The sequence below is a fragment of the Phalangium opilio genome, unplaced genomic scaffold (assembly GCF_054372755.1).
Source record: "Phalangium opilio isolate 3A_F unplaced genomic scaffold, DU_Popi_V2 ptg000090l_1, whole genome shotgun sequence".
Taxonomy (NCBI): Eukaryota; Metazoa; Arthropoda; class Arachnida; order Opiliones; family Phalangiidae; genus Phalangium; species Phalangium opilio.
In genome coordinates, this window is record NW_028324195.1 from 4,592,485 (window position 1) to 4,602,156 (window position 9,672).

Sequence of the window (9,672 nt, forward strand, 5' to 3'; positions counted from 1 at the left end):
TGTATCTCATACTCAGGAAAGGCTTTTCTAGTATGGCAACAAGTGAGTGGCTTTATGTGGCATAGAGATACGGGAGGTATTTTGGTGTTGTACTATAGCTTTATTTTCAAGGAAAACGTTTAAAAGCGTGTCAGGATGGCCGAGTGGTCTAAGGCGTCAGACTTAAGCTCTCATCCTCGTATGAGGGTGTGGGTTTGAACCCCACTTCTGACAACGATTTGTTTCATTTTAATAACTTGTATATCATACTCAGGAAAGGCTTTTCTAGTATGGCAACAAGTGAGTGGCTTTGTGTGGCATAGAGATACGGGAGGTATTTTGGTGTTGTACTATAGCTTCATTTTCAAGGAAAACGTTTAAAAGCGTGTCAGGATGGCCGAGTGGTCTAAGGCGTCAGATTTAAGCTCTGATCCTCGTATGAGGGCGTGGGTTCGAACCCCACTTCTGACAACGATTTGTTTCATTTTAATAACTTGTATCTTATACTCAGGAAAGGCTTTTCTAGTATGGCAACAAGTGAGTGGCTTTATGTGGCATAGAGATACGGGAGGTATTTTGGTGTTGTACTATAGCTTTATTTTCAAGGAAAACGTTTAAAAGCTTGTCAGGATGGCCGAGTGGTCTAAGGCGTCAGACTTAAGCTCTGATCCTCGTATGAGGGTGTGGGTTTGAACCCCACTTCTGACAACGATTTGTTTCATTTTAATAACTTGTATATCATACTCAGGAAAGGCTTTTCTAGTATGGCAACAAGTGAGTGGCTTTGTGTGGCATAGAGATACGGGAGGTAAGATGGTGTTGTACTATAGCTTCATTTTCAAGGAAAACGTTTAAAAGCGTGTCAGGATGGCCGAGTGGTCTAAGGCGTCAGATTTGAGCTCTCATCCTCGTATGAGGGCGTGGGTTCGAACCCCACTTCTGACAACGATTTGTTTCATTTTGATAACTTGTATCTCATACTCAGGAAAGGCTTTTCTAGTATGGCAACAAGTGAGTGGGTTTATGTGGCATAGAGATACGAGAGGTATTTTGGTGTTGTACTAAAGCTTCATTTTCAAGGAAAACGTTTAAAAGCGTGTCAGGATGGCCGAGTGGTCTAAGGCGTCAGATTTAAGCTCTGATCCTCGTATGAGGGTGTGGGTTTGAACCCCACTTCTGACAACGATTTGTTTCATTTTAATAACTTGTATCTCATACTCAGGAAGGGCTTTTCTAGTATGGCAACAAGTGAGTGGCTTTATGTGGCATAGAGATACTGGAGGTATTTTGGTGTTGTACTATAGCTTTATTTTCAAGGAAAACGTTTAAAAGCGTGTCAGGATGGCCGAGTGGTCTAAGGCGTCAGATTTAAGCTCTGATCCTCGTATGAGGGCGTGGGTTCGAACCCCACTTCTGACAACGATTTGTTTCATTTTAATAACTTGTATCTCATACTCAGGAAAGGCTTTTCTAGTATGGCAACAAGTGAGTGGCTTTATGTGGCATAGAGATACGGGAGGTATTTTGGTGTTGTACTATAGCTTCATTTTCAAGGAAATCGTTTAAAAGCGTGTCAGGATGGCCGAGTGGGCTTAGGCGTCAGATTTAAGCTCTGATCCTCGTATGAGGGCGTGGGTTCGAACCACACTTCTGACAACGATTTTTTTCATTTTAATAACTTGTATCTCATACTCAGGAAAGGCTTTTCTAGTATGGCAACAAGTGAGTGGGTTTATGTGGCATAGAGATACGAGAGGTATTTTGGTGTTGTACTATAGCTTCATTTTCAAGGAAAACGTTTAAAAGCGTGTCAGGATGGCCGAGTGGTCTAAGGCGTCAGATTTAAGCTCTGATCCTCGTATGAGGGCGTGGTTTCGAACCCCACTTCTGACAACGATTTGTTTCATTTTAATAACTTTTATCTCATACTCAGGAGAGGCTTCTCTAGAATGGCAACAAGTGAGTGGCTTTATGTGGCATAGAGATACTAGAGGTATTTTCGTGTTGTACTATAGCTTCATTTTCAAGGAAAACGTTTAAAATCGTGTCAGGGTGGCCGAGTGGTCTAAGGCGTAAGATTTAAGCTCTGATCCTCGTATGAAAGCGTGGGTTCGAACCCCACTTCTGACAACGATTTGTTTCATTTTAATAACTTGTATCTCATACTCAGGAAAGGCTTTTCTAGTATGGCAACAAGTGAGTGGCTTTAGGTGGCTAAGAGATACGGGAGGTATTTTGGTGTTGTACTATAGCTTCATTTTCAAGGAAAACGTTTACAAGCGTGTCAGGATGGCCGAGTGGTCTTAGGCGTCAGATTTAAGCTCTGATCCTCGTAAGAGGGCGTGGGTTCGAACCCCACTTCTGACAACGATTTGTTTCATTTTAATAACTTGTATCTCATACTCAGGAAAGGCTTTTCTAGTATGGCAACAAGTGAGTGGCTTTATGTTGCATAGAGATACGGGAGGTATTTTGGTGTTGTACTATAGCTTCATTTTCAAGGAAAACGTTTACAAGGATGTCAGGATGGCCGAGTGGTCTAAGGCGTCAGATTTAAGCTCTGATCCTCGTATGAGGGCGTGGTTTCGAACCCCACTTCTGACAACGATTTGTTTCATTTTAATAACTTTTATCTCATACTCAGGAGAGGCTTCTCTAGAATGACAACAAGTGAGTGGCTTTATGTGGCATAGAGATACTAGAGGTATTTTCGTGTTGTACTATAGCTTCATTTTCAAGGAAAACGTTTAAAATCGTGTCAGGGTGGCCGAGTGGTCTAAGGCGTAAGATTTAAGCTCTGATCCTCGTATGAAAGCGTGGGTTCGAACCCCACTTCTGACAACGATTTGTTTCATTTTAATAACTTGTATCTCATACTCAGGAAAGGCTTTTCTAGTATGGCAACAAGTGAGTGGCTTTATGTGGCAAAGAGATACGGGAGGTATTTTGGTGTTGTACTATAGCTTCATTTTCAAGGAAAACGTTTACAAGGATGTCAGGATGGCCGAGTGGTCTAAGGCGTCAGATTTAAGCTCTGATCCTCGTATGAGGGCGTGGGTTCGAACCCCACTTCTGACAACGATTTGTTTCATTTTAATAACTTGTATCTCATACTCAGGAAGGGCTTTTCTAGTATGGCAACAAGTGAGTGGCTTTATGTGGCATAGAGATACTGGAGGTATTTTGGTGTTGTACTATAGCTTTATTTTCAAGGAAAACGTTTAAAAGCGTGTCAGGATGGCCGAGTGGTCTAAGGCGTCAGATTTAAGCTCTGATCCTCGTATGAGGGCGTGGGTTCGAACCCCACTTCTGACAACGATTTGTTTCATTTTAATAACTTGTATCTCATACTCAGGAAAGGCTTTTCTAGTATGGCAACAAGTGAGTGGCTTTATGTGGCATAGAGATACGGGAGGTATTTTGGTGTTGTACTATAGCTTCATTTTCAAGGAAATCGTTTAAAAGCGTGTCAGGATGGCCGAGTGGGCTTAGGCGTCAGATTTAAGCTCTGATCCTCGTATGAGGGCGTGGGTTCGAACCACACTTCTGACAACGATTTTTTTCATTTTAATAACTTGTATCTCATACTCAGGAAAGGCTTTTCTAGTATGGCAACAAGTGAGTGGGTTTATGTGGCATAGAGATACGAGAGGTATTTTGGTGTTGTACTATAGCTTCATTTTCAAGGAAAACGTTTAAAAGCGTGTCAGGATGGCCGAGTGGTCTAAGGCGTCAGATTTAAGCTCTGATCCTCGTATGAGGGCGTGGTTTCGAACCCCACTTCTGACAACGATTTGTTTCATTTTAATAACTTTTATCTCATACTCAGGAGAGGCTTCTCTAGAATGGCAACAAGTGAGTGGCTTTATGTGGCATAGAGATACTAGAGGTATTTTCGTGTTGTACTATAGCTTCATTTTCAAGGAAAACGTTTAAAATCGTGTCAGGGTGGCCGAGTGGTCTAAGGCGTAAGATTTAAGCTCTGATCCTCGTATGAAAGCGTGGGTTCGAACCCCACTTCTGACAACGATTTGTTTCATTTTAATAACTTGTATCTCATACTCAGGAAAGGCTTTTCTAGTATGGCAACAAGTGAGTGGCTTTAGGTGGCTAAGAGATACGGGAGGTATTTTGGTGTTGTACTATAGCTTCATTTTCAAGGAAAACGTTTACAAGCGTGTCAGGATGGCCGAGTGGTCTTAGGCGTCAGATTTAAGCTCTGATCCTCGTAAGAGGGCGTGGGTTCGAACCCCACTTCTGACAACGATTTGTTTCATTTTAATAACTTGTATCTCATACTCAGGAAAGGCTTTTCTAGTATGGCAACAAGTGAGTGGCTTTATGTTGCATAGAGATACGGGAGGTATTTTGGTGTTGTACTATAGCTTCATTTTCAAGGAAAACGTTTACAAGGATGTCAGGATGGCCGAGTGGTCTAAGGCGTCAGATTTAAGCTCTGATCCTCGTATGAGGGCGTGGTTTCGAACCCCACTTCTGACAACGATTTGTTTCATTTTAATAACTTTTATCTCATACTCAGGAGAGGCTTCTCTAGAATGACAACAAGTGAGTGGCTTTATGTGGCATAGAGATACTAGAGGTATTTTCGTGTTGTACTATAGCTTCATTTTCAAGGAAAACGTTTAAAATCGTGTCAGGGTGGCCGAGTGGTCTAAGGCGTAAGATTTAAGCTCTGATCCTCGTATGAAAGCGTGGGTTCGAACCCCACTTCTGACAACGATTTGTTTCATTTTAATAACTTGTATCTCATACTCAGGAAAGGCTTTTCTAGTATGGCAACAAGTGAGTGGCTTTATGTGGCAAAGAGATACGGGAGGTATTTTGGTGTTGTACTATAGCTTCATTTTCAAGGAAAACGTTTACAAGGATGTCAGGATGGCCGAGTGGTCTAAGGCGTCAGATTTAAGCTCTGATCCTCGTATGAGGGCGTGGGTTCGAACCCCACTTCTGACAACGATTTGTTTCATTTTAATAACTTGTATCTCATACTCAGGAAAGGCTTTTCTAGTATGGCAACAAGTGAGTGGCTTTATGTGGCAAAGAGATACGGGAGGTATTTTGGTGTTGTACTATAGCTTCATTTTCAAGGAAATCGTTTAAAAGCGTGTCAGGATGGCCGAGTGGTCTTAGGCGTCAGATTTAAGCTCTGATCCTCGTATGAGGGCGTGGGTTCGAACCCCACTTCTGACAACGATTTGTTTCATTTTAATAACTTGTATCTCATACTCAGGAAAGGCTTTTCTAGTATGGCAACAAGTGAGTGGGTTTATGTGGCATAGAGATACGAGAGGTATTTTGGTGTTGTACTATAGCTTCATTTTCAAGGAAAACGTTTAAAAGCGTGTCAGGATGGCCGAGTGGTCTAAGGCGTCAGATTTAAGCTCTGATCCTCGTATGAGGGCGTGGTTTCGAACCCCACTTCTGACAACGATTTGTTTCATTTTAATAACTTTTATCTCATACTCAGGAGAGGCTTCTCTAGAATGGCAACAAGTGAGTGGCTTTATGTGGCATAGAGATACTAGAGGTATTTTCGTGTTGTACTATAGCTTCATTTTCAAGGAAAACGTTTAAAATCGTGTCAGGGTGGCCGAGTGGTCTAAGGCGTAAGATTTAAGCTCTGATCCTCGTATGAAAGCGTCGGTTCGAACCCCACTTCTGACAACGATTTGTTTCATTTTAATAACTTGTATCTCATACTCAGGAAAGGCTTTTCTAGTATGGCAACAAGTGAGTGGCTTTATGTGGCATAGAGATACGGGAGGTATTTTGGTGTTGTACTATAGTTTCATTTTCAAGGAAAACGTTTAAAAGCGTGTCAGGATGGCCGAGTGGTCTAAGGCGTCAGATTTAAGCTCTGATCCTCGTATGAGGGCGTGGGTTCGAACCCCACTTCTGACAACGATTTGTTTCATTTTAATAACTTGTATCTCATACTCAGGAAAGGCTTTTCTAGTATGGCAACAAGTGAGTGGCTTTATGTGGCATAGAGATACGGGAGGTATTTTGGTGTTGTACTATAGCTTCATTTTCAAGGAAATCGTTTTAAAGCGTGTCAGGATGGCCGAGTGGTCTTAGGCGTCAGATTTAAGCTCTGTTCCTCGTATGAGGGCGTGGGTTCGAACCCCACTTCTGACAACGATTTGTTTCATTTTAATAACTTGTATCTCATACTCAGGAAAGGCTTTTCTAGTATGGCAACAAGTGAGTGGCTTTATGTGGCATAGAGATACGGGAGGTATTTTGGTGTTGTACTATAGCTTCATTTTCAAGGAAAACGTTTAAAAGCGTGTCAGGATGGCCGAGTGGTCTAAGGCGTCAGATTTAAGCTCTGATCCTCGTATGAGGGCGTGGGTTCGAACCCCACTTCTGACAACGATTTGTTTCATTTTAATAACTTGTATCTCATACTCAGGAAAGGCTTTTCTAGTATGGCAACAAGTGAGTGGCTTTATGTGGCATAGAGATACGGGAGGTATTTTGGTGTTGTACTATAGCTTCATTTTCAAGGAAATCGTTTAAAAGCGTGTCAGGATGGCCGAGTGGTCTTAGGCGTCAGATTTAAGCTCTGTTCCTCGTATGAGGGCGTGGGTTCGAACCCCACTTCTGACAACGATTTGTTTCATTTTAATAACTTGTATCTCATACTCAGGAAAGGCTTTTCTAGTATGGCAACAAGTGAGTGGCTTTATGTGGCAAAGAGATACGGGAGGTATTTTGGTGTTGTACTATAGCTTCATTTTCAAGGAAAACGTTTACAAGCGTGTCAGGATGGCCGAGTGGTCTAAGGCGTCAGATTTAAGCTCTGATCCTCGTAAGAGGGCGTGGGTTCGAACCCCACTTCTGACAACGATTTGTTTCATTTTAATAACTTGTATCTCATACTCAGGAAAGGCTTTTCTAGTATGGCAACAAGTGAGTGGCTTTATGTTGCATAGAGATACGGGAGGTATTTTGGTGTTGTACTATAGCTTCATTTTCAAGGAAAACGTTTACAAGGATGTCAGGATGGCCGAGTGGTCTAAGGCGTCAGATTTAAGCTCTGATCCTCGTATGAGGGCGTGGGTTCGAACCCCACTTCTGACAACGATTTGTTTCATTTTAATAACTTGTATCTCATACTCAGGAAAGGCTTTTCTAGTATGGCAACAAGTGAGTGGCTTTATGTGGCAAAGAGATACGGGAGGTATTTTGGTGTTGTACTATAGCTTCATTTTCAAGGAAAACGTTTACAAGCGTGTCAGGATGGCCGAGTGGTCTAAGGCGTCAGATTTAAGCTCTGATCCTCGTATGAGGGCGTGGGTTCGAACCCCACTTCTGACAACGATTTGTTTCATTTTAATAACTTGTATCTCATACTCAGGAAAGGCTTTTCTAGTATGGCAACAAGTGAGTGGCTTTATGTGGCATAGAGATACTGGAGGTATTTTGGTGTTGTACTATAGCTTCATTTTCAAGGAAATCGTTTAAAAGCGTGTCAGGATGGCCGAGTGGTCTTAGGCGTCAGATTTAAGCTCTGATCCTCGTATGAGGGCGTGGGTTCGAACCCCACTTCTGACAACGATTTGTTTCATTTTAATAACTTGTATCTCATACTCAGGAAAGGCTTTTCTAGTATGGCAACAAGTGAGTGGCTTTATGTGGCAAAGAGATACGGGAGGTATTTTGGTGTTGTTCTATAGCTTCATTTTCAAGGAAAACGTTTACAAGCGTGTCAGGATGGCCGAGTGGTCTAAGGCGTCAGATTTAAGCTCTGATCCTCGTATGAGGGCGTGGGTTCGAACCCCACTTCTGACAACGATTTGTTTCATTTTAATAACTTGTATCTCATACTCAGGAAAGGCTTTTCTAGTATGGCAACAAGTGAGTGGCTTTATGTGGCATAGAGATACTGGAGGTATTTTGGTGTTGTACTATAGCTTCATTTTCAAGGAAATCGTTTAAAAGCGTGTCAGGATGGCCGAGTGGTCTTAGGCGTCAGATTTAAGCTCTGATCCTCGTATGAGGGCGTGGGTTCGAGCCCCACTTCTGACAACGATTTGTTTCATTTTAATAACTTGTATCTCATACTCAGGAAAGGCTTTTCTAGTATGGCAACAAGTGAGTGGGTTTATGTGGCATAGAGATACGAGAGGTATTTTGGTGTTGTACTATAGCTTCATTTTCAAGGAAAACGTTTAAAAGCGTGTCAGGATGGCCGAGTGGTCTAAGGCGTCAGATTTAAGCTCTGATCCTCGTATGAGGGCGTGGTTTCGAACCCCACTTCTGACAACGATTTGTTTCATTTTAATAACTTTTATCTCATACTCAGGAGAGGCTTCTCTAGAATGGCAACAAGTGAGTGGCTTTATGTGGCATAGAGATACTAGAGGTATTTTCGTGTTGTACTATAGCTTCATTTTCAAGGAAAACGTTTAAAATCGTGTCAGGGTGGCCGAGTGGTCTAAGGCGTAAGATTTAAGCTCTGATCCTCGTATGAAAGCGTCGGTTCGAACCCCACTTCTGACAACGATTTGTTTCATTTTAATAACTTGTATCTCATACTCAGGAAAGGCTTTTCTAGTATGGCAACAAGTGAGTGGCTTTATGTGGCATAGAGATACTGGAGGTATTTTGGTGTTGTACTATAGCTTCATTTTCAAGGAAATCGTTTAAAAGCGTGTCAGGATGGCCGAGTGGTCTTAGGCGTCAGATTTAAGCTCTGATCCTCGTATGAGGGCGTGGGTTCGAACCCCACTTCTGACAACGATTTGTTTCATTTTAATAACTTGTATCTCATACTCAGGAAAGGCTTTTCTAGTATGGCAACAAGTGAGTGGCTTTATGTGGCAAAGAGATACGGGAGGTATTTTGGTGTTGTTCTATAGCTTCATTTTCAAGGAAAACGTTTACAAGCGTGTCAGGATGGCCGAGTGGTCTAAGGCGTCAGATTTAAGCTCTGATCCTCGTATGAGGGCGTGGGTTCGAACCCCACTTCTGACAACGATTTGTTTCATTTTAATAACTTGTATCTCATACTCAGGAAAGGCTTTTCTAGTATGGCAACAAGTGAGTGGCTTTATGTGGCATAGAGATACTGGAGGTATTTTGGTGTTGTACTATAGCTTCATTTTCAAGGAAATCGTTTAAAAGCGTGTCAGGATGGCCGAGTGGTCTTAGGCGTCAGATTTAAGCTCTGATCCTCGTATGAGGGCGTGGGTTCGAGCCCCACTTCTGACAACGATTTGTTTCATTTTAATAACTTGTATCTCATACTCAGGAAAGGCTTTTCTAGTATGGCAACAAGTGAGTGGGTTTATGTGGCATAGAGATACGAGAGGTATTTTGGTGTTGTACTATAGCTTCATTTTCAAGGAAAACGTTTAAAAGCGTGTCAGGATGGCCGAGTGGTCTAAGGCGTCAGATTTAAGCTCTGATCCTCGTATGAGGGCGTGGTTTCGAACCCCACTTCTGACAACGATTTGTTTCATTTTAATAACTTTTATCTCATACTCAGGAGAGGCTTCTCTAGAATGGCAACAAGTGAGTGGCTTTATGTGGCATAGAGATACTAGAGGTATTTTCGTGTTGTACTATAGCTTCATTTTCAAGGAAAACGTTTAAAATCGTGTCAGGGTGGCCGAGTGGTCTAAGGCGTAAGATTTAAGCTCTGATCCTCGTATGAAAGCGTCG

At 42.1% G+C, this 9,672-nt stretch overlaps 29 non-coding genes across 29 annotated transcripts; all 29 read left to right on the top strand.

Moving 5' to 3' along the window:
* The first annotated feature begins 366 nt into the window (after positions 1–366).
* On the top strand, positions 367–450 carry TRNAL-UAA (transfer RNA leucine (anticodon UAA)). The gene has a single exon. It is a non-coding gene; the product is annotated as a tRNA-Leu (tRNA).
* Positions 451–603: 153 nt separating this feature from the next.
* Positions 604–687, top strand: TRNAL-UAA (transfer RNA leucine (anticodon UAA)). The gene has a single exon. It is a non-coding gene; the product is annotated as a tRNA-Leu (tRNA).
* Positions 688–840: 153 nt separating this feature from the next.
* Positions 841–924, top strand: TRNAS-UGA (transfer RNA serine (anticodon UGA)). Its single transcript has one exon. It is a non-coding gene; the product is annotated as a tRNA-Ser (tRNA).
* Positions 925–1,077: 153 nt separating this feature from the next.
* On the top strand, positions 1,078–1,161 carry TRNAL-UAA (transfer RNA leucine (anticodon UAA)). Its single transcript has one exon. It is a non-coding gene; the product is annotated as a tRNA-Leu (tRNA).
* Positions 1,162–1,314: 153 nt separating this feature from the next.
* TRNAL-UAA (transfer RNA leucine (anticodon UAA)) lies at positions 1,315–1,398 on the top strand. The gene has a single exon. It is a non-coding gene; the product is annotated as a tRNA-Leu (tRNA).
* Positions 1,399–1,788: 390 nt separating this feature from the next.
* Positions 1,789–1,872, top strand: TRNAL-UAA (transfer RNA leucine (anticodon UAA)). The gene has a single exon. It is a non-coding gene; the product is annotated as a tRNA-Leu (tRNA).
* A 390-nt stretch (positions 1,873–2,262) lies between these two features.
* Positions 2,263–2,346, top strand: TRNAL-UAA (transfer RNA leucine (anticodon UAA)). The gene has a single exon. It is a non-coding gene; the product is annotated as a tRNA-Leu (tRNA).
* Positions 2,347–2,499: 153 nt separating this feature from the next.
* On the top strand, positions 2,500–2,583 carry TRNAL-UAA (transfer RNA leucine (anticodon UAA)). The gene has a single exon. It is a non-coding gene; the product is annotated as a tRNA-Leu (tRNA).
* Positions 2,584–2,973: 390 nt separating this feature from the next.
* TRNAL-UAA (transfer RNA leucine (anticodon UAA)) lies at positions 2,974–3,057 on the top strand. The gene has a single exon. It is a non-coding gene; the product is annotated as a tRNA-Leu (tRNA).
* Positions 3,058–3,210: 153 nt separating this feature from the next.
* TRNAL-UAA (transfer RNA leucine (anticodon UAA)) lies at positions 3,211–3,294 on the top strand. The gene has a single exon. It is a non-coding gene; the product is annotated as a tRNA-Leu (tRNA).
* Positions 3,295–3,684: 390 nt separating this feature from the next.
* Positions 3,685–3,768, top strand: TRNAL-UAA (transfer RNA leucine (anticodon UAA)). Its single transcript has one exon. It is a non-coding gene; the product is annotated as a tRNA-Leu (tRNA).
* Positions 3,769–4,158: 390 nt separating this feature from the next.
* TRNAL-UAA (transfer RNA leucine (anticodon UAA)) lies at positions 4,159–4,242 on the top strand. Its single transcript has one exon. It is a non-coding gene; the product is annotated as a tRNA-Leu (tRNA).
* A 153-nt stretch (positions 4,243–4,395) lies between these two features.
* TRNAL-UAA (transfer RNA leucine (anticodon UAA)) lies at positions 4,396–4,479 on the top strand. The gene has a single exon. It is a non-coding gene; the product is annotated as a tRNA-Leu (tRNA).
* Positions 4,480–4,869: 390 nt separating this feature from the next.
* Positions 4,870–4,953, top strand: TRNAL-UAA (transfer RNA leucine (anticodon UAA)). The gene has a single exon. It is a non-coding gene; the product is annotated as a tRNA-Leu (tRNA).
* Positions 4,954–5,106: 153 nt separating this feature from the next.
* Positions 5,107–5,190, top strand: TRNAL-UAA (transfer RNA leucine (anticodon UAA)). The gene has a single exon. It is a non-coding gene; the product is annotated as a tRNA-Leu (tRNA).
* A 153-nt stretch (positions 5,191–5,343) lies between these two features.
* On the top strand, positions 5,344–5,427 carry TRNAL-UAA (transfer RNA leucine (anticodon UAA)). The gene has a single exon. It is a non-coding gene; the product is annotated as a tRNA-Leu (tRNA).
* A 390-nt stretch (positions 5,428–5,817) lies between these two features.
* TRNAL-UAA (transfer RNA leucine (anticodon UAA)) lies at positions 5,818–5,901 on the top strand. Its single transcript has one exon. It is a non-coding gene; the product is annotated as a tRNA-Leu (tRNA).
* A 390-nt stretch (positions 5,902–6,291) lies between these two features.
* TRNAL-UAA (transfer RNA leucine (anticodon UAA)) lies at positions 6,292–6,375 on the top strand. Its single transcript has one exon. It is a non-coding gene; the product is annotated as a tRNA-Leu (tRNA).
* Positions 6,376–6,765: 390 nt separating this feature from the next.
* On the top strand, positions 6,766–6,849 carry TRNAL-UAA (transfer RNA leucine (anticodon UAA)). The gene has a single exon. It is a non-coding gene; the product is annotated as a tRNA-Leu (tRNA).
* Positions 6,850–7,002: 153 nt separating this feature from the next.
* On the top strand, positions 7,003–7,086 carry TRNAL-UAA (transfer RNA leucine (anticodon UAA)). Its single transcript has one exon. It is a non-coding gene; the product is annotated as a tRNA-Leu (tRNA).
* Positions 7,087–7,239: 153 nt separating this feature from the next.
* Positions 7,240–7,323, top strand: TRNAL-UAA (transfer RNA leucine (anticodon UAA)). Its single transcript has one exon. It is a non-coding gene; the product is annotated as a tRNA-Leu (tRNA).
* A 153-nt stretch (positions 7,324–7,476) lies between these two features.
* TRNAL-UAA (transfer RNA leucine (anticodon UAA)) lies at positions 7,477–7,560 on the top strand. The gene has a single exon. It is a non-coding gene; the product is annotated as a tRNA-Leu (tRNA).
* Positions 7,561–7,713: 153 nt separating this feature from the next.
* TRNAL-UAA (transfer RNA leucine (anticodon UAA)) lies at positions 7,714–7,797 on the top strand. Its single transcript has one exon. It is a non-coding gene; the product is annotated as a tRNA-Leu (tRNA).
* Positions 7,798–7,950: 153 nt separating this feature from the next.
* On the top strand, positions 7,951–8,034 carry TRNAL-UAA (transfer RNA leucine (anticodon UAA)). Its single transcript has one exon. It is a non-coding gene; the product is annotated as a tRNA-Leu (tRNA).
* A 153-nt stretch (positions 8,035–8,187) lies between these two features.
* On the top strand, positions 8,188–8,271 carry TRNAL-UAA (transfer RNA leucine (anticodon UAA)). The gene has a single exon. It is a non-coding gene; the product is annotated as a tRNA-Leu (tRNA).
* Positions 8,272–8,661: 390 nt separating this feature from the next.
* On the top strand, positions 8,662–8,745 carry TRNAL-UAA (transfer RNA leucine (anticodon UAA)). The gene has a single exon. It is a non-coding gene; the product is annotated as a tRNA-Leu (tRNA).
* Positions 8,746–8,898: 153 nt separating this feature from the next.
* Positions 8,899–8,982, top strand: TRNAL-UAA (transfer RNA leucine (anticodon UAA)). Its single transcript has one exon. It is a non-coding gene; the product is annotated as a tRNA-Leu (tRNA).
* A 153-nt stretch (positions 8,983–9,135) lies between these two features.
* Positions 9,136–9,219, top strand: TRNAL-UAA (transfer RNA leucine (anticodon UAA)). The gene has a single exon. It is a non-coding gene; the product is annotated as a tRNA-Leu (tRNA).
* A 153-nt stretch (positions 9,220–9,372) lies between these two features.
* TRNAL-UAA (transfer RNA leucine (anticodon UAA)) lies at positions 9,373–9,456 on the top strand. Its single transcript has one exon. It is a non-coding gene; the product is annotated as a tRNA-Leu (tRNA).
* Positions 9,457–9,672: the final 216 nt, after the last annotated feature.